Genomic DNA, 20,594 nt, shown 5'->3' on the forward strand with positions numbered 1-20,594 from the left:
TACTTTCGGGGACCGTTAAGAATGAAGGATAATGGGTAATGGCATTCGGCCAGTAACTTTGATACTTAATGTGAATGTCATTTGAAAGTCAAGTGATGGTCACCTGGAAGTCTCCTGAAGATCAATGTCCGCTGAGTATGTAACAGGCGGTTTGATCCGAATTCTTATAATAGAAGAATGAAGACAAAGGATTTGTTATTAGTATTTACTTCCAGGTCAGCTTCGACAGGTCAATGGAGTAATGAACAGAGTCCAACAGAGATCAGGAGAAATTAATGGCGAGCAAATGTCACACCAGCCTTGATCGTACAGTCCTTCTTCTGGAATAGTGTACTGTGGACTACATTATACTCTGTATCCTTTTCTAAGACAATAGGGTGTTGTTTGAGGGTGGCATGGCTGCTAATTCTAGCAGATTGAGTGACTGTGTAGAGGTTTGTTTATTGGCTGGAATCGGTGCTGATGTAAGTCAAAGAGGAGTGTTAACTGAAAGGTTAAAGCTAGTTCTATATTTACCCCCAACTCACTTCTCATTTTTCTGGGCATCGCTTGAACCTTTAATAGTTACTTGTGATAATTACTGATCGAGACGAACCTAATGTTAATTGGTTGTTAAGCATGATGGAAATCATCATCACGTGACTGATAAAATATTATTGAAGTGTGGTGGTGGTTTTTGCTTGTAGGAATCCTATTGATTGTATGTTTTGCCGCGAATACAAAGAAAAGAACTATATTTGAAGAGGTTACTTATGCAATATAACTGCAACCATTTCATAGCTTTCCTGTATTATTAATTTGATTATAGCTAAAATATTGAAATCTTCAAAGCGTTATATATATATATCTACAAACAAATAAATTTAATTTCTGCTCTAACTATCGTACAACGTAAAGCATTCCAATTGCACTGAAGTACACAATCTATTTATCTATTTGATAGGTCAGATAATGAAATAGCGTTTTCTTACTGTATTACTGGGGTCAAGAGCTGCTTCAGTGAAATAACCCCTATTATGGGGGAGGAATGGAACTGTTCAAAACTTCTTCTTATTGATGTTTGACTATTTTGTTTGATATTAAGACGGCAAACATATTTAATAATGTTATCGCAAATAGAACTATTTTAACATTTGGATCTCTATGTACAGAGCAGGGTCTGAAAGTATTGATTTATCAAATAGGAGCAACTGGACCTCAGATTAATGGGAGACGAAGCATTGATTGTGTGACGTCATCAAAATGGTTATCTCTACTGCGATCACCATGGTGTCATTGCACACACACACACAGATATATAAGTCGATACACACACATATACACCGATGGAAGAGAAAACAGGGAGATAGAGTGAGAGATTAGAATGGGTGAGAGGGGGATAGAAAGGAGAGGCAAATATAGAAGAGGGAAAATAGTGACAAGTGTGGGAGAGGAGAAAGAGAGAGAGGAAAGAAACAGGAAGAGAGAGAGAGAGAGCTATTAGTAATGCTGATAGACGATTTAAGCACCAGTTAGATGAGGATTGAGATGGATTTGGAAGGTCGACAGATCGTTTCTTGTCTCAGACTGGTGGAGCCGGTACAGATTTAACTTTCAATGGTAGAATGGAACTAACCCAATCAGGAGACACGAATGTCAGGGAGCACGATTTTTTTTTCTCTAAAACTTAGTGTTTGAAGCACAGTTCGTTTAGTTGTTCCGAAAATTATGTCATTGCTAAGAATTTAAAGATTTATTTACATCTAATTGATCTTATTTTAAAAGCAAGACTACATAGAGTTTAAAACCGCTTTCATTAGAATCAAATTCCAATGAGTACCAAATTCTTGTGATGTACCAATTCTATACGAGTGTGATAGGATAGGATTTCTGATGAAAAATAAATACAAAATCTATAGAGAAACATTGATTTATGAAAGACTATTTTATGAAACGGCTTCGACTAATGGACAAGTTAAGATCTTGGTGCCATTTTAAAAACTGTGTATAGAGCTCTAAGAATGAAAGAGGAGAGGGAAACCATCACAATTTAGTCACTGTTCTCTTAGATTAATGCTGAGGCAACTATGTCAAAAGATGGAACAGTGATCTAATCGCTGAAACACATTATATTTGACGTCATATAACAAGCTCCGGTTTTTTTCTCTCAAACTTTACATAGATATCATCCGATATCTCTCTTCTTTGGAAATGTCATTATAAATCATCCCAATTTGGGTAATCTGTTGCTGCAAGATATTTCACTCTGTTTATCTTGTACACAATTCGTTCAGAACAAAACAAAATTAGAAGGAAAACATATATCCGTTTGCAGTTTGTAATAATAAATTGAACATTTAGTCGGATTTATTCTGGTCAGCATATCATTTCATATATTTATTGATTTAGCTAACAATGTTTTCTCTCCTCTGCAGGAATTGTCTAGTTGTTGTTGTCAATAACCATTCTATCCCAGTGTTATGGGCGAATACAATGGAAACACACAACACAAACATGGTTTTAAGTCGAAATCTATGAATAAGTGTCGTTCACAACCAACAACAGTTGCATTCATCAGTTGAAAAAGAATGAAATATTGTTTAAACTGACAGAATCTCCTCTATTGTTAAAAACGAACATATTAATTTCCTCATGTAGAAGAGATTCAGGAAAACACTGATTAACTAGTGTTTTATTCTAAAGAATTGATTTTGAACGGATTAAAACGAATTAGTGTTTAGGGTCGGCCAGCAATTGGTTGCAGTCCTCTGTTTTTATTTGAAGAATATTGTGAAAATATTGTTAAAGTATTGTATTTTAAATATGTTTCGCAGGAAAACAGTGGCTAAGACCACCGGTAAAAATAGTCTTACAATGTTCAATCCCAAAGAAAACCCGCTAGGCATTCAATAGATCTGCTAGAAATAGCAGTAAAATCTTCCACAAATCCGAGTTCATCGCCTTTACGAAAGAAAATACATTAAACAATATAATTTTTAATGTAAAAACGCAAGCAAAGAAACAAATAATCAATAGAAATAAAACGGGATGTTCACATCTAGAGCGTTTTTAGTCATATACCATGTTTAGTCGATCACATCCGATCACATCTATTTGTCTAATAATCTATCTATCTATCTATCTATCTATCTATCTATCTATCTACTATCTATCTATCTATCTATCTATCTATCTATCTATCTATCTATCTATCCTTCTATCTATCTATCTATCCTTCTATCTATCTATCTATCCTTCTATCTATCTATCTATCTATCTATCTATCTATCTATCTATCTATCTATCTATCTATCTATCTATCTATCTATCTATCCTTCTATCTATCTATCTTTTATCTATCTATCTATCTATCTTTCTATCTATCTATATCTATCTATCTATCTATCTATCTATCTATCTATCTATCTATCTATCTATCTATCTATCTATCTATCTATCTCTATCTACCCATCTATCTATCTGCATGACATGTATCTGCAATCTAGATATGATCTTGAATCGTTCATATCTAGCGTGTATCTTTGGTTTTGTGACGTAGCGGTTGCAGCTGCAGAAATCCCTCCTCCACACCACATATTGTGAACCCTGATTAACCCTGGTGATGGTGGCGGTGTTGGTGACGAAGCAAGAAGGAACAAAGTGCATGAAGTGAATTAAACTTATCGCCATGTAAAATGGCGAAATATTGAACGATGAAATGAAATCGTAACATATATTGAGAGAGAGAGAGAGAGAGAGAGAGAGAGAGAGAGAGAGAGAGAGAGAGAGAGAGGAGAATGAGAGAGAGAGGGAGAATGAGAGAGAGAGAGTGAGAGAGAGTGAGAGAGAGTGAGAGAGATAGAGATACTACTTGTACATTCACTGTTTTCTATATACATTTTGAGTTCGATATCGACTACAAATAACAAAATATGATGCAAATATCTTTGAAGAATTCTTTCCACTTATAATCAGTGCTCTTTTTTTCCTCAGCTCAAGTAGCATAAGTTCAGGTGACAATATCTCCTCACCTTCAAAATCAATTGCTGAAAATTTTAACCACAGTTTTTCTAGTATTAAGGTCTTTAACATGGTCCAAACATAGTATTTTGTTGGAAGATTCCATAAGCAGTTTTCTTCTAAAGGTTATTACAAGACGGCTGACCTGACTAGCAAAAAAGTTCTGAGAGAATTTGATTACAAGAAGAATGTTCTGATTTGGAATTTCTAGGAAAGTAGTTTTTTCTCTTTAGCGAAACTCTGTGTGGCTCCTTAATCATTGACTCTCCACAGTGCGGAGCTCAAACTCATCAGCTTTCTTGACAGTTTCACTACTTTTGGCTCAAGTCTTGACTCAAAATTGGTCACGAATATATTGAACGAATTCGTTCCCGAACAGATTTGCCTTTGTTTTAAGAGGTGCAAGATTTCAATTGACTGTTACTGCCCATCATCATCACCTACAAGCCCAAGTTTCTGGTCAAACATTATCTCTGAAACAACAATTCAATATACTCGAAGTCGCATTCAGCACGTTGTAAAAAACTGAGAGGTGGTGTACATCATTTTAAAATCATTGGCTGGAATTACAGGGGAAATCCTCCTTTGTAACAACCTTACAGAGGCTCTGCTCTGGCCCCAAAATAATAAATAAAGTCGATTATGTATGCTCAGTTTCGAAGCTTTTTGTATCAGACATAGGAAATACCAGTTGAAAGGTGTCTACAAAACGACGGTTGGAGACAAAGTACCTTATGAAACAAAACTATTGAAAGCACAACCGCAGTTTTAATATTAGGTTTTACAATTCGTAAATCAATTCTACAGCGTCACGCACATCACCCATTATCTTCAAGTCCTAAAAATAGAGGAAAAATTAAGACTCTCTGCTCATTAATTTTAGCAAAAACTCGCACAACTTAGAAATTGGTTGGCTTAGCAAAGTTAAAAATTTGCAAGAAAAGAAAGAAAAAAATCATTACTGTTTGGCTGTTGAGGACGTAACTTTGGTATGGGGGTTGAAAAGTTGTTACCATCTTGAAATACACCAAGGAAGCTACCCACCACCATACCAACTCATTATCAATAAAAAAGAAAATTATCAACTAAAGGAAAAGATGCTCACTTGCACAGTGGTACCCTCTTTCTGTTTTGGTCCCTACTGAACGACAATCACAGTTGAACAGATACCGATATCAGCATCTTATGTCCAGATTACAATGTCATTCATCCTAAGGCCCCACATCTCTTCCAGTGGATACTACTTCTACTGATGGAAGTATTTTGGACTCACGGGGCAGCCTCGGGAATTTGGCAGAATGGCTTCAACTAGAATCACATGGTAATCATCACAACAATGATAAGCACCACAACAAATTAAGTACCAAATATATTCACGAGTTGATTCAATAAATTTTATCCTCATCTCTTTTACGAGATATCATTATCTTCGGAATAAATCAGGTATGAGATATCCCTTTTAAGTACCGCTACGTGGGTCGTCTAGTGCAAGGTATGGTGGCAAACCCTTGGCTTCGGGATAATTCCCTCCAGCAGAAGATGCCCATTTCATTGAACGTCTCCTATCGATCACTGAAATTCTAAGCCAAGGGTACTACTTCTCCTTCAAGAAGTTCAGTTGGAACAAAGATTTGGAGATTTCGTGAATGATTCTTTATTTAGATATTTCGGTTTGTGTGAATGTGTCGAACATGTAAAGGATCAAACATTGACGTTTGTCAGGTATTAATGTCTACTGTAAACATGTGAGACAACGTAATAATAGGGGAAGGTAGAGCAGGAAGAGATGAACGGGGCTATCAATGGAGAGTGTATATACATGGGGGACAGTGCTGTATATATGTGTGTTGAAGTGTATGTGCATCTGTGAGTATTTATGTGTATGTGTGTGTTCAAATATGTTCGAAATTGTCGCTGCTCAAAACTATAAAGAAAAGTCTCAATTTCACAACATCCCATTCGTTATCATTATTTAACATTTTAGATCAACTTCTCAAACCGGAAGTTATGCAATATCAACAATAATCTCGCTGGTTAGGTCGCGTTCATTTGATGTTAGATCTGTGACACAAAACATTCATTTTATACAAAATACATTAACGCTTATTAAAACAGGCAATCTCCCCCCTCTCTCCCTATGATCCCAAAGCAATGTAAGCAAAATATTTTGCTGAAGAACTTAACGCACCGCTCGATCCAGGAATAGATGTGTCCAACACGAACATTTGGTAACTAGAAGCAAATCATCGATACAGGTTGTTCAGCAAGAAATTACGGAATCGCCCTCCTCGGCCTCGAGAAGCTACCAACAATACTTACATATTTACATACATGCATACCTACCTACCTACCAACCAACCTACCTACCTACCTACCTACCTACCTACATAATACATACATACATACCTACCGACCGACCGACCGTCCAACCGACTGACCTACCTACCTACCTACCTACTTACTTACTTACTTACCTACCTATCAACCTACCTACCTACCTACCTACCTACCTACCTACCTACCTACCTACCTACCTACCTACCTACCTACCTGCCTGCCTACCTACCTACCTACCTACCTACCTACCTACCTACCTACATACTTACCTACCTACCTACCTACCTACTTACTTACCTACCTACATACCTACCTACCTACCTACCTACCTACCTACTTACTTACCTACTTACATAACAACCTACCTACATACATACATACCTACATACATTCACGCATACATACATACATACATACATCATACATACATACATACACGCGTGTATATAAGAAAAAATGGATTTAAAAAATCGTGGTGAATACTTTATAAACAGTCTGTAGGAACAAACTTGAGGATCTAAACTATCCCAATGGAAGCTATATGTAATCCACATTGGCTGTAAAATTACTTTCCGCTTCCTGTCCAGCTTGTAAATCCAAAGTTCAAACTGTGAATAGATTCAGTATAAAGTCACAGAGTATAGAAGAAAATCGCAAAAGAATGGAGAATTATACATTATTTAATTCGCTTACATGCGTTTCGGATAGAATGGCATTTCAAAATTCTCTCATGCAGAAATCATGCATATTAACCAATCCCATATTTGATTGACTAAGTTTCTATAAAGACAGGGAAATTTAATACCGTGCTTTCCTTAAGAATCTTAGTCGATCAAATATGGGACCGGTTAATATGCATGATTTCTGCATCACAGAATTTTGAAACGCCACGCCATCCGAAATGCGTGTGAACGAATCAAAGACTGAACAATCCTCCATTGTTTGTGTTTTTCTTCAATATTCTGTGAATTTATTCTGCACACACACACACACACACACATATATATATATATATATACACACACACACACACACACAGAGAAATACACTCACACACACACACAGAAATACACTCACACACACACACACACGCACTTTCTGTAAAAGGTAAGCATGTATATTAAGCTTCAAACAAAATACTTATAAAACCCCATATGACATTATAATACACGTACGTACAAACACACACACACACACACACTCATACATACAAATACACATCCCATATAAATACATTATGCATAAATCATTTTATTCTCACATACAAAAAAAAAATAAACTCATTTCTATATCTCTCTATGTTATTGACGACAACAGTTCTACGAAATTGTCACATTTCTTTATTAAAAATTCTTCAGAATTTCTTCCACTTGAATCGTGCATTAAATTTATAAGTTGATTTTACTGACACAATAGATGTTGTTTTAATAAAAAGAAAATACCATTTAATCTTGTTAAACATTTTTCATTTCATAAACATTATCGACAACCTGTTGGAAAGAGCTTTTCTAAAAAGTTAACGTTGAAGAATCAATCAATGGAATATGTGCTTGAACTGGCGGTAAAAGGTGGAGGGGTAGAAGTGTGTGTGTGTGTGTGTGTGTGTGTATGTGTGTGTGCGTGCGTGTGCTTGGACAAGCAATGTTGACAGATCGTTCATGTTATAGGATTGAAGTAAAGGAGCATCGACAGAAGAAGCCGATAATTGAAAAATCGATCTGTAGACAGGTATTTCAACATCCTTCAGTTTGATTACAATCTCTTAAGGTATAGACTAATATTTCAGGAAATGTTTTAAGACAATCGAGTTAAGAAACTAAACCAAAATAAACCAAAGAATAATTAACGTAGAACTTTTGTAAAAAAATGAATATTGCAGTGAAAAGAGCTAATCTTTATAAAACGGCCTCTAAAACAATATATAGATTCTATAGATACTCTCTAAAGCCATGCATTTTAGTATAACCAGTGTACAAGCATTGTGGCACCAGGTATTAAGAAATAGGAAGAGTTAAATTGGACAATGGTAGAGACGAAAGATTTGAAAAGAAAAGTTCAGTAGTTTTGGTTCGAAAAGAGAATGAAAAATAATCGGTTAATAAAAGGCATATAAACGAAGACCAGCGGGACCCGTGAATATTTCACGGAATTAATGGTAAACCTATTAGGTTATTTCTGAAAACCTTATCCAAAAAATCCCCTCTCTCCCTCCTGTGCACCATATCCTCTTTTTCTCTCTTCTTTTTCTTTCTCCTCTGTTTCCCGAACTAATCATGTGAAAGTGTTACAACTACATTCCCTCTACCTCACGTCATGGACGCGTCTCTCTTCCTCTTTTTCTCCATCCAACTTTTTCTCTCCCCTCTTTATATTTCTCCTTCTTTTTATCTAATCATGTTAAAGCGTTACCAACGGGCTAAGTAACACAATGACAAGCAGAATTATTTATAAGATTTGGAGAGAAGCTAGAGAGAGGAATGAAGCAAGAGAGGGAGAGAGAGAGAGAGAGAGAGAGAGAGAGAGAGAGAGAGAGAGAGAGAGAAAGTGTAACAATAACAATGGGACAAAATACGAGTTTAAATAATTGTCAATGCTTGTCAATATAGAAGGTTGTAAAATGACGATGATGATGATAATGATGATGGTGGTGGTAATTGTCGATAAACAAAAGATTAGAGAAAGAATACCTTAAAATAAGACTGGCGACTGTGTGATAAAGCAAACTTTGAGAGAGCCGAGCCATAGTAGGAGCAGCAGCCAAAGAGGGTATTGGAAAATGAACATTATAAAATCGCTCGGGATCTTAATATACAATGTGACCAGATGAAAGAGCCGAGACGACCAGAGACTGTGTTCATCGATAAAGATGAGGGGAAGAGGTTCAGATCATGGATGTTGTGATACCAGGTGATTCGAAGTTAAAAGATAAAGATCAAGAAAAGATGGAGAAATGCCAGCAAATGAGGGGTGTGATAGGAAGGCTTTGGGGTACGAAGAAAATGATTGTGATATCGGTAGTAACCGAAACATTAGGAGTGGCCTCTAAGGGGTTCGGAAAGATCATGGAGAATATTGGAATTACAATCAGGCCTGAAGTGATCCAGAAAACAGCTTTGTTGGGTACATCTCGTATTCTATGAAAAGTCTTGCCTCTCTGAGACGCAGGAGAAGACTCTTGCTTAAAACTTTTGGGAATTTGCTATTACCTGCTTTCAAGGAAAGAAAAATCAGGAATTAAGATTTAATCGAGTGCCAGAGGATAAAGATAACAACGATGATGATGATGATGATGATATGATGATGATGATGATGATGATGACGACGACGACGACGACGATGATGATTACGATAGTCATCGGACATCTCATACATTTATCCATCGTTTCTACTCCACTCAGTGTTTGCAACTATTTCTCTAATTTCATTTAATTTTTATCGCTTGATCTTTGGGACCCATGACCTGACAACGATCTACCAAGCCACATCAAACATACATACACTTCTCCTTTTTACTCAGCTGTCTTTTGGTCTAAATGTATCTACATCACAAACTAACCTCCATATCCAATATCGTCATTAATCGTTGAAATGGTTTTAATCCTAATTGACTTTTAAACTTTATGACAATAATTCCATCTGAAATGCGATAAATAATATTCTGGAGAAAGACAAACTGAAAAACCAAAACCCCAACCAAAATAAAATGAAAACGTTATCTATATTCTCAGGAACTGGTATTCGGAAGTTTTGCAGTATGACCTGTTGGCATGAAGGCATTAGGAAGCCAACACTAGAATAGCTTCCAAACTGTGAAGCAGTAATGAGACATGTGAATTTATAAAGTGTTGTAACAACTCTTGCGATTATATTGAAGTTGAAAATAGGCAGGGTTGTTGGGAGATTATTGTAACACAATGTGTGGATAGGATGTGTAAAACATTCTAAATATTGTTCAAAAGAGAAAAAAAGGTTGTATTTTTTTAGAAACAGCTGATTAGAAAGACCTATTCAATAATTAAAGGGTGACAGTTGTTGAGGCATCACTTGCATAATTAACAAGTTTTAATGAAATTTATGATGATCTCATTAAATGATCAATAATAAGTTTTCACCTTGGAATCGATACTGAAACCAATAAATCATTGACTTCATCAGAAACTGAAGTACATTTAGTCCATTGGCTCTGAGCTTATTACTCTGATAATCATTTTCACGTCTTATTTGACAACTGTTGTAAATGTCAGCACACACACACACATACGCACGCACGCACACACACGCACACACGCACACACACACACACACACACGCAATGTAATGTGGGAGAGACTATAGAATATAATGGTAGTCAAAGTCTTGCAGCATTTGGAAATCCCATGGAGCCAGTATTAACGACTGTTACGATTGAAGAATATTGTTAATGGAATTATTTTGGTAGAAATTAAGTCGCTACTTTCTTTGTGAAATATCAATTACCAATTTTGTTGGACGATTTTCTTTGCGTCTGATTGCTTCTAAGATTCTTAACACGATGTGTCCAAAAATAAAATTTAAGCTAAAAAATGGTTTATATTTCCTGGAGATGTAAAAACAACAGAAGTAAATTTCTATTTCTCAGGACTAAATTCTTTGATTACAAAGGCAGTCATTCCTGTTTATAGCGAATCCGTAACCGAGTACACGAATCATTAGCTCTACAACAAAGTTTAAGGATATCTATATGGCACCTTAAAATGAGGCAAAAGATCGGTAATTCCTGTAAAGTATAGCCTGACCGAAGCCAGGAAGACATAACCTTTTAGCAACACAGTAAACAGCGTCCCCTGTCACCATCACGACAACTGAAACCAGTCATCACTTAGATATCTGGTCGTCCTCAAAGTCTCTTTAAGTGCTCATTTGGAAGAACTGTCTTCACCAAATTTCCAAAAATAACTTGCATCTAATTGATTTATTAATTTGGATTGAAACAGAGAAAAGATATAAAGAAAAAGAAAAAGCTTTTGATTCAATGTTAAAAGTCGAGATTTTAGAAGCGAGTTGTGAGTTGTGACAATAACTTCTTGATTCGAATCGTACAACTTCCGATGATTTGCTGTAAAGAATATTTGGATATGTGTCCACGTGGTGACAGTGTCTGCGATTACTTGTGGAACATTTCATTGATTCTATTACAAAAAATAAAACAAATGTACGTTTTGATGATATTCAAAGCTTAAGCAACCAGTTCTGCTACACAGGGGCAGAGTAGTCAGAAAAGATTAAAAACTAATCTGGAAAATCGACGTTTGAAAGCAAATAATCTCTGAAGAAAACCTCAGAATATTGCGAAAGATAGAAAAGCAAAAAGGATTATTTGCTTAAGCTCATTTTTATTTTTTGTTCTTGAGTATTGGGCAGAAAAGAAGATAAGATGATTTTACTAAGATGGATATCAGATGAAGAACAAGGGATGTCATTATAGAAAACGGTGCCATAAATGGTGTTGTTGACCACAGTAGACTTCCACCGCAAAATTGCAAATGACTCGGTAATCCTTCGAAATTATGGTTTAATTCACGTTGACACATATTAGTCAAACGTAACAATTTATTGATTAACAGCGACTGAACAGACAAGAAACACACGAATTAATATGAGAACTTAGAAAATATAATGTCTCTATATTGACCTCTCCTAAACAACAGCAAATGGAATTGTTATGTAAAACTAGAATTTCGATTGGAAGTGTAGGCAAAGGAAATCTCTGTTGGAAACGAGAGAAAGCTTTCAGTACAGTGGAATATAGTAAAGATATTGATAAAGTTTGGTGTTGTGGCCAACACCGAGGAAAGATATTGACAGCAGTAAAAATATATATTGTTTTAATAAAGTTTAGGACGCTACATACAACATCGTGAAATTTAATGGTTTTAGTTTCATTGTCTTTTCACTTCCACTGGGTTTGTAGAGAAGAACTGTCAGAGTTTGGTTTAATATTAGTTCTATATTATGACAGCGTTATCAATAAACATTAAACGACACGCATTGTTAAGGGAGATACTAGTAAACCATTGTAGCTTATTTACAGGCGGCGTTTTCATGGCAAATTCTGGAATTCCTAACAATTCCACTGAACCTTTGCTTTCGTTTCTACACTGAAGTTGATCAGGAAGTCACCACACCTTCTCTCTCTCTCTCTTCTCTTTCTCTCTCTCTCTCTCTCTCTCTCTCTCTCTCTCTCTCTCTCTCACACACACGCATGTATTTGAAGTAATGAGCTGATCAGAAAATAAATGAGAGTTATACTCTCACAGAATGTTAATCAACAATTCCGAGAAAAAACAACAGAACAAAAAAAAAACAAAAACCGAACTATTAAAGTTGTAGCGCTTTGTCTATGATAATAATAATAATAATAATAATAATAATAATAATAATAATAATAATAATAATAATAATAATAATAATAATAATGATAATAACAATAATAATAATAATAAAAATAATGATGATAATGATGATGATGATGATGATGATGATGATAATAACAACAATAACAAGATACAGTGAGTTTCGACATTCGGCAAGAAATAGAAACAAATTGAAAGATGATGATAATGATGATGATGCTGAGATCGACGATGATGACAATAATAGGAACAACAAGAGTATAATAATAAGGGGCTGGAATTAATAGAATTAACACAAGAAATTGTTGTGAAGACAGAAGAGGGAAGGCTGAAATATTAGATCAGTTAATATACGGGGAAACTACTTCAACAATTATAGGTTCCACCCGTTTGTTAGGCAAATTGATTTTTTTCTTTCTCCCTCTTCCATCCGTCCATCCATCCATCCATCCATCCATCCATCCATCCATCCATCCATCCATACGTTCGTGCGTGCTTACATACTTACATACATAATACATACATAATACATACATACATGCATACATACATACATACATACATACATGCATACATGCATGCATACATACATACAGACATATATATATATATATATATATATATATATACATTGATACATACATGCATGCATGCATACATACATGCATGCATACATACATGCATGCATACATACAGACATACATATATACATAGATACATACATGCATGCATGCATACATACATGCATGCATACATACAGACATACATATATACATAGATACATACATGCATGCATGCATACATGTTAATGCTTGTTTTTATGTTGAGTGATAATAAAAACAATTTTACATTAATCTGGTGGGTTACTCTTGTAGAGAACAAATTTATTATTCCTAAACATGAATATTTTTGACAGTGACTTCGAAGTTACGGTCAGCAAAGCCATTGTATGCAGTCTAACGATAGCTTAGCCGACTGAAACTTCGAAGTCATTATGAATAATATTCTTGTTTAAGAATAATATTTAAGAACACACACACAACAACACACACACAGACACGCACGCACACACAGACATAGACACACATAGACACACATACACACACATGCACACACACACACACACACACACACACACACACACACACACACATACTGACAGTGTTTGCGAGCATGTTAATGTTGGTGCTCGATGAACAATAAAGTGCGCGCGAATGCAACTAACCGTACACGTTCCATAACAACACGTCCATAAGATTGTGTTGCTATGTAAACCCACGTTACAAACGTGCAACTACATTCACAGTTCGAATGAAGCACGATTTGTTTTTGCCTTTATTAAGATCGGAGATGTGATATTGCATTCCATGTAATGATTGTCAAGTCAAAATAACGGAAGAGAAAGAAAAAATCCCGTTTTACAACAAACAAAGAGAAATTCGTGGAGATAAAGCAGATGTCAATGTGTAGGCGTGCATGTGTGTGCATAGAATGCACTGCTGTACCGATTCCTCTGCATGCGTGTGCATTGCTTGAAAGTAACTTTAATTCTTCGTTTTTCTCAAAGACAACAACAAAAACACACAACTTTTATTTGAATAATGTTAAGTGTTTGTGTAAAAAAGAGAATTAATTAGAAAGGTATCATGGCTAAGGATGTCGGTGTTTGAATTGCAGAGAAAAGCGGATATTTAACGAACAAAGGTTTTATGGTTGAGGGTTTATCAAGGCTCCATGTTTGAGGGATCTGTGTTTACATGTGACAGAGTAAAAATAAGAATTAGCAAGGAAAGGCTCCATATTTGAGGGGTTCGTGCTTGTATGTCATAGACTATTTCTAGCAGGGAACTAACAAGCAGATCACGAGTCAACGACAGAACCTCTACGCGGTTTTTCAGTCTGCTAGAAACAACAACCAAATTTTTCTCAAACCCCACATTAATGTCTTTAAAAAGGACACACTGGACAATGTAGAGCGAGTGAAGTTATTCCTGAAAATAGATGGAATTGTCATGGCTTGAATGCCTTTGTAGTTTCGCGTTGTGTCTAAGCAACAACAACAACATCAAAGAAAAATATCATCATGACAAAGAAGAATTCCGGTGAGGATAAAATCGAAAATGACAAGGGATGATATATGAGAGTAATCCACTGTGATAGAAGGTAGTGGTGGTCAGTTGTAGTGACCAGCAGGGAAAACACCATCAGTTTACGTCGAGCTCACTCCTAACATTCATAGCTAATGTTAAAAGCCTTTCCTACACAAACACTGCAACTAGGATTTCTCGGGGCCAACTACAGATTCTCAAAACAGTTTTAGCAGCCTCCCTACTTTCCACATCATAAAAATACATTCAAAGCCGCGCTCACCGACTCTAAGTGCGTGCTGTGTCTGTGTGTGCGAGCGCGCACGTGCATTTTTTTTTTTAAATAAATATTTCCACTTACTGCATTATTGAATAGTGGTCCACAGACTGATGGCTTCTATTGAAAATACTCCAGTGTAATTGTAGCGAGCTAGCAGCAACCATTTAGCGGCGTAGCAGTCATCTGCTAGCCTTTGCGAGATAGCACAAGTGCTACTCGTTACAAACTGAAAGCCAACTCCCTGCGATGTCACGTGACAAGCTCTAACATTTTGTACGGAACGTCATAGAGACAGAAAAATCAATCAGCGCTGAACCAATAACACCATCAATATCACTTCAACAGTAGTTTTCATCTGTAAGGTTTTATTATTCACCCACCACCATACTTTATGTTTGTTTAACTTGGTGACATCAAAGATGTTAGGGGCATTGTCTTAGATATTCATCGTCTTTCTCCCACCCTTCCCTTGTGAGTGTGTATATATGTTTGCGTGTGTATGTTTGTGTTTTTTCACGTATACAAGTTTTTTTATCCGTCCATCCATCCATCCATCCATCTATCTATCTATCTATCTATCTATCTATCTATCTATCTATCTATCTATCTATCTGTCTGTCTGTCTGTCTGTCTGTCCCTGTCTGTCTGTCTGTCTGTCTGTCTGTCTGTCTGTCTGTCTATCTATCTATCTATCTATCTATCTATCTATCTATCTATCTATCTATCTATCTGTCTGTCTGTCCATGTCTGTCTGTCTATCTGTCTGTCTGTCTGTCTATCTATCTATCTATCTATCTATCTATCTATCTATCTATCTATCTTATTTCTTTATTGCCCACAAGGGGCTAAACATAGAGGGGACAAACAAGGACAGACAGAGGGATTAAGTCGATTACATCGATCCCAGTTCGTAACTGGTACTTAATTTATCGACCCCAAAAGGATGAAACGCAAAGCATACCTCGCAGGAATTTGAACTCAGAACGTAGCGGCAGACGAAATACCTATTTCTTTACTACCCACAAGGGGCTAAACATAGAGGAGACAAACAAGGACAGACAAACAGACGGATTAAGTCGATTATATTGACCCTAGTGCGTAACTGATACTTAATTTATCGACCCCGAAAGGATGAAAGGCAAAGTCGAATTCGGCAGAATTTGAACTCAGAACGTAATGACAGACGAAATACGGCTAAGCACTTCGGCCGGCATACTAACGTTTCTGCCAGCTCGCCTCCTTATATCTATCTATCTATCTATCTATCTATCTATCTATCTATCTATCTATCTATCTATCTATCTATCTATCTATCTATCTATCTATCTATCAGGATGCATATATATACACGTGTACATATATATTTAAACATATCTTTTATCTTTTATCGTTTACTTGTTTTAGTCATTAGACTTCGGCCATGCTGGATCACCGCCTTGAAGGGTTTTAGGCAAAGGAATTGGCCCCAGGACTTATTTTCTAAGCTTGGTACTCATTTTATCGGTTTCTTTTGCCGAACCTTTAAGTTATAGGAATGCAAACACGCCAACACCGGTTGTCAAGCGCTGGTGTGGTTGGGGGACAAACACACAAAAACACACGCACATATAGATATGCATTCAGAGATACATATACACAACGGGCTTCTTTCAGTTTCAGTCTACCAAATCCACTTACAAGGCTTTGGTCGGCCTGGGGCTATAGCAGAAGACACTTTGCCCAAGATGTCTCGCAGTGGGACTGAATCCGGAACCATGTGTTTGAGAATCATTCGATATATATACGAGGTCTGATCAATAAGTATCTGGTATGTTTCCATAGTAACGAAGCTAAAGCACGGAGTGAAACCGCTTGACACAGATTTACCTTGAACTCTGCTGTGAATGTGCACTGAGTTTTAACGTTCTAGCTCACTTCCGCTGTCAGCAGCAGTGCTTGGAAGAAAGGTGTGTAGCGTGTGATCGTCGCATTGACCCTGACAGGGAAAGTTGTCTTAGCGATACCTGCTCAAGCCAGGCTTTTGGCAAAATTTGATGCAGATTCTCTACTCAACTTTCTCCATCATAGTCAATGCGAGGGTCACACGTTACACACGTCCCTTCCAAGCACTGCTGTAAACAGCAGAAGTGAGCTAGAACGTTAAAACTTAGTGTGAATGCACAGCACAGACCAAGGTCAATCTGTACCAAGCGGCCTCACTCTCCGTACTTTAGCTTCGTTACTATGGCCACAGTCCGTATACTTATTGATCAACCAATGCAAAGTTTAAAAAAATAAATAAACGAGAAGAAATCGAACCGGTGAGTTCGTTAAGAAATAAGGCAATAAAAGAGAATGGGTCTTCCCAGACACAATAACATATATATATATATACACACACACATATATATATAATGGAGAGGTTAATCAATCGACAAACATCAGCCAATAAACATTCATTTGGATCTATTTATTAATTAATTACAATCCTATGTATATATGTATAAGTAATCAAAATAAACAAATAAACAAGTAAAAAGATAAATAAAAATAAATAAATGAATAAGGATAAATGAGTAAAAATTATAGTAGTATATTGGATATTTATTATCCCTGAGATGGTTGCTTAACCTCTAACTCATATATATATATATATATATATATATATATATATATATATATATATATATATATATAAAATAGTAAAGAGTGAAAAAACGACAGAAGGTTTAAATATTAAAAAATATATATATTTGCGTCAATATGTCTGAAGAATATTAGAAAATTAAAAAAAAAAAATTTTTTTCCTCTTATAATGACATAATTTATCTATCTATCTATCTATCTATCTATCTATCTATCTATCTATCTATCCTTCTATCTATCTATCTATCTATCTATCTATCTATCTATCTATCTATATCTATCTATCTATCTATCTATCTATCCTTCTATCTATCTATCTATCTATCTATCTATCTATCTATCTATCTATCTATCTATCTATCTATATATATATATATTAAAGCAGGAAAAAAAAGCCAAACAATTTGGCAAGTTTGGCATAACATAACCTCTAACTCATATATATATAAAAGCAGAAGAAAAAGCCAAACAATTTGGCAAGTTTGGCATAACTGTACTGACTACACCTGGGAATCGAAACCGGGGCGAAGAATTGACTCAGCTGTGACCCAATGTCTCTTTATGGTTATCTCTTCCTTTGCAGAATATCAGAGTAAACAGTGACGCTTTGGTGGGTGAGACATTAACAATTAAACAAATTAGACTAGGGAAGAGCTTTGATCTGCTAAAAAGAGCAGCCAAATTTCCCACATAGGAGATCCTACCTTTCTTTTAAATCGGACCCATTCAATAATGTAATCCAAGATACACTACTCCTAAAAAAAAAAAAGAAACGAAATAAGAAACGGGATGGTCATGGCTTCAATGCATCTTGTCATACGCCTGTTGGATCTGAACAGATTTCGGGTTAAACTACACCGTCATCATAACCACCACCGCCATCACCAACACCATTGCCACCTTCACCATCAACGACAACAACGATAACAGCTAACTTTTGTGCTTATCGGGTTAATATTTTACCTACAGTATATCTGCAAAAGAAACTGCTTCCAGGTGTAGCAATCTGTGTCTATTTTCAGAATCCATACAGAAGAAAATGGAGCTCAGCAATGCTTCAATAACCCCTTTACCACATTTATACAACCTCTTCATGTTTCTCAATTTACATACGATCCCTGTACAAGTAATTCCTTTACACGGAACAACCCTGTTAACGCTTGACTGACTGGTTCAGTGGAGATGAGAGCAACAACTACGGCGCCGACATCGCACGTCTTCACCTGAAAATACCGCTTCTTAACCTAAAATAATAAATTTGTACTCTTGAGCGTCCACACATTTTCTCATTTCTTGAGACTAGTTTTGCATGAAATAGATTTAATTTTGGCAAATTCAATCGTATGTTTTAAGGGAAATTTTCAAGAAATGGAAGGAGCGGGTCATTTAGGGAATATTAGAACCATATAAAAATTAATGCAATATTTATACATACATACTCAGGGGAAGGTTTATGATAATTAAAAAGTAAAAGAGACACATACATACATATACATACATACATACATACATACATATACATACATACATACATACATACATACATACATACATACATACATACATACATATAAAAAAGAAACTGTGTGCAGGGGATGATAACATAAAGTTGAAGATCAGCGAAAAAGAAAATACCTATGCTGAAGTATTGAGAAATCTGTAGTTACTCTATCCGGAGTACAAGTTCAGGTTTATACCTGTAATTATTGGGGCACTCAGATATGTAACACTGCCTAAATACCAATCTTCAGAAATTAGGCTTCTCAAAACCAGAAAGGAGAAAGCTGATTCGAAGACTTACAGATCCAATCCATCATTGGAACTGAAAATATCTGTAAAACTTTCTGGAGGTTTATCATTTAAATATATATGAACATGTCTAGATGTGCAAGTATATGCATGAGAATACATACATAAAACAAAACATACAAATCTGCACATATACATACATACATACAAACATACGCACATACATACATATACATACATACGTACATACATACATACGTACATACATACGTACATACATACATACGTACATACATACATATGTATATACATACGTACATACAGACATACGTACATACATACATACGTACATACATACATACATACATACATACATACATACATACATACATACTTAGAAACAAAAATACCCTGTTGTTGATGTTCAAATTCCAATGAAGGAGCCTTGGATCTAGGTTAGAAACCGGCTCTTTCTCTATTGGCAAGAAATCTTCAAATAAAACTGGACAATGATACACACATACACACACACGCGCGCTCGCACACACACACGTACGTACATACATACATACACACACATACATATATATATTCTTTTATTCTTTTCCATGTTTTAGCACTTAGGCTATGGCCATGCTGGAGCATTACCAGTGTAAACACCCCTTCATTGGCCTATTTTATATGAAGGAGGCTTTTGCTGCCGCCCTCCTTTGAGTCTTCTCCTCTGATAATGGTTCATCTGGGACTTTGGGTAGCAGGAGGTAAAGTTGTTTCTTGAAAACATCTACTCTTGCTCCATGAAGACTCTTCACAAGTTTTTAGCAAGACATGAAATGGCTGTAGGCTTTTGAATCCCAATCTATAGCTGTACATGATCTTCACTCTAGACGGGATATCTGGGACCTTTTTGGAACAGTGAAGTGACGTCCAGTTCGGGAGCGATACAGCTTTCGATACCAAAATTTGGTGCCAGCCCTTCTAGGATTTTCCCGTCTTCATTCCAGGGAGTAGAGTCAATGTCCTTTCAGTCTCTCTCAGTAGCTCAGCTGTTCCATTGATGCAATCTTCCTGGTGTAACATCGCTGAAATGTCTCTAGTTCTGCCTTTACTTGGACACTGCAGGGT

General features: G+C 36.1%; 1 protein-coding gene across 2 annotated transcripts in view; it reads right to left on the minus strand.

Moving 5' to 3' along the window:
- The window catches only part of LOC115209420 (amphoterin-induced protein 2), a 124,115-nt gene extending 108,769 nt beyond the window's left edge, over nt 1–15,346 (minus strand). For both annotated transcript variants that reach the window (XM_029777834.2, XM_029777833.2), the window contains exon 1: nt 15,177–15,346. The gene's annotated coding sequence lies outside the window, so the exon portion shown is untranslated. The remainder of the gene's footprint in view (nt 1–15,176) is intronic.
- Between the last annotated feature and the right edge of the window lie 5,248 nt (nt 15,347–20,594).

This window comes from Octopus sinensis, linkage group LG3 (assembly GCF_006345805.1).
Source record: "Octopus sinensis linkage group LG3, ASM634580v1, whole genome shotgun sequence".
Lineage (NCBI taxonomy): Eukaryota > Metazoa > Mollusca > Cephalopoda > Octopoda > Octopodidae > Octopus > Octopus sinensis.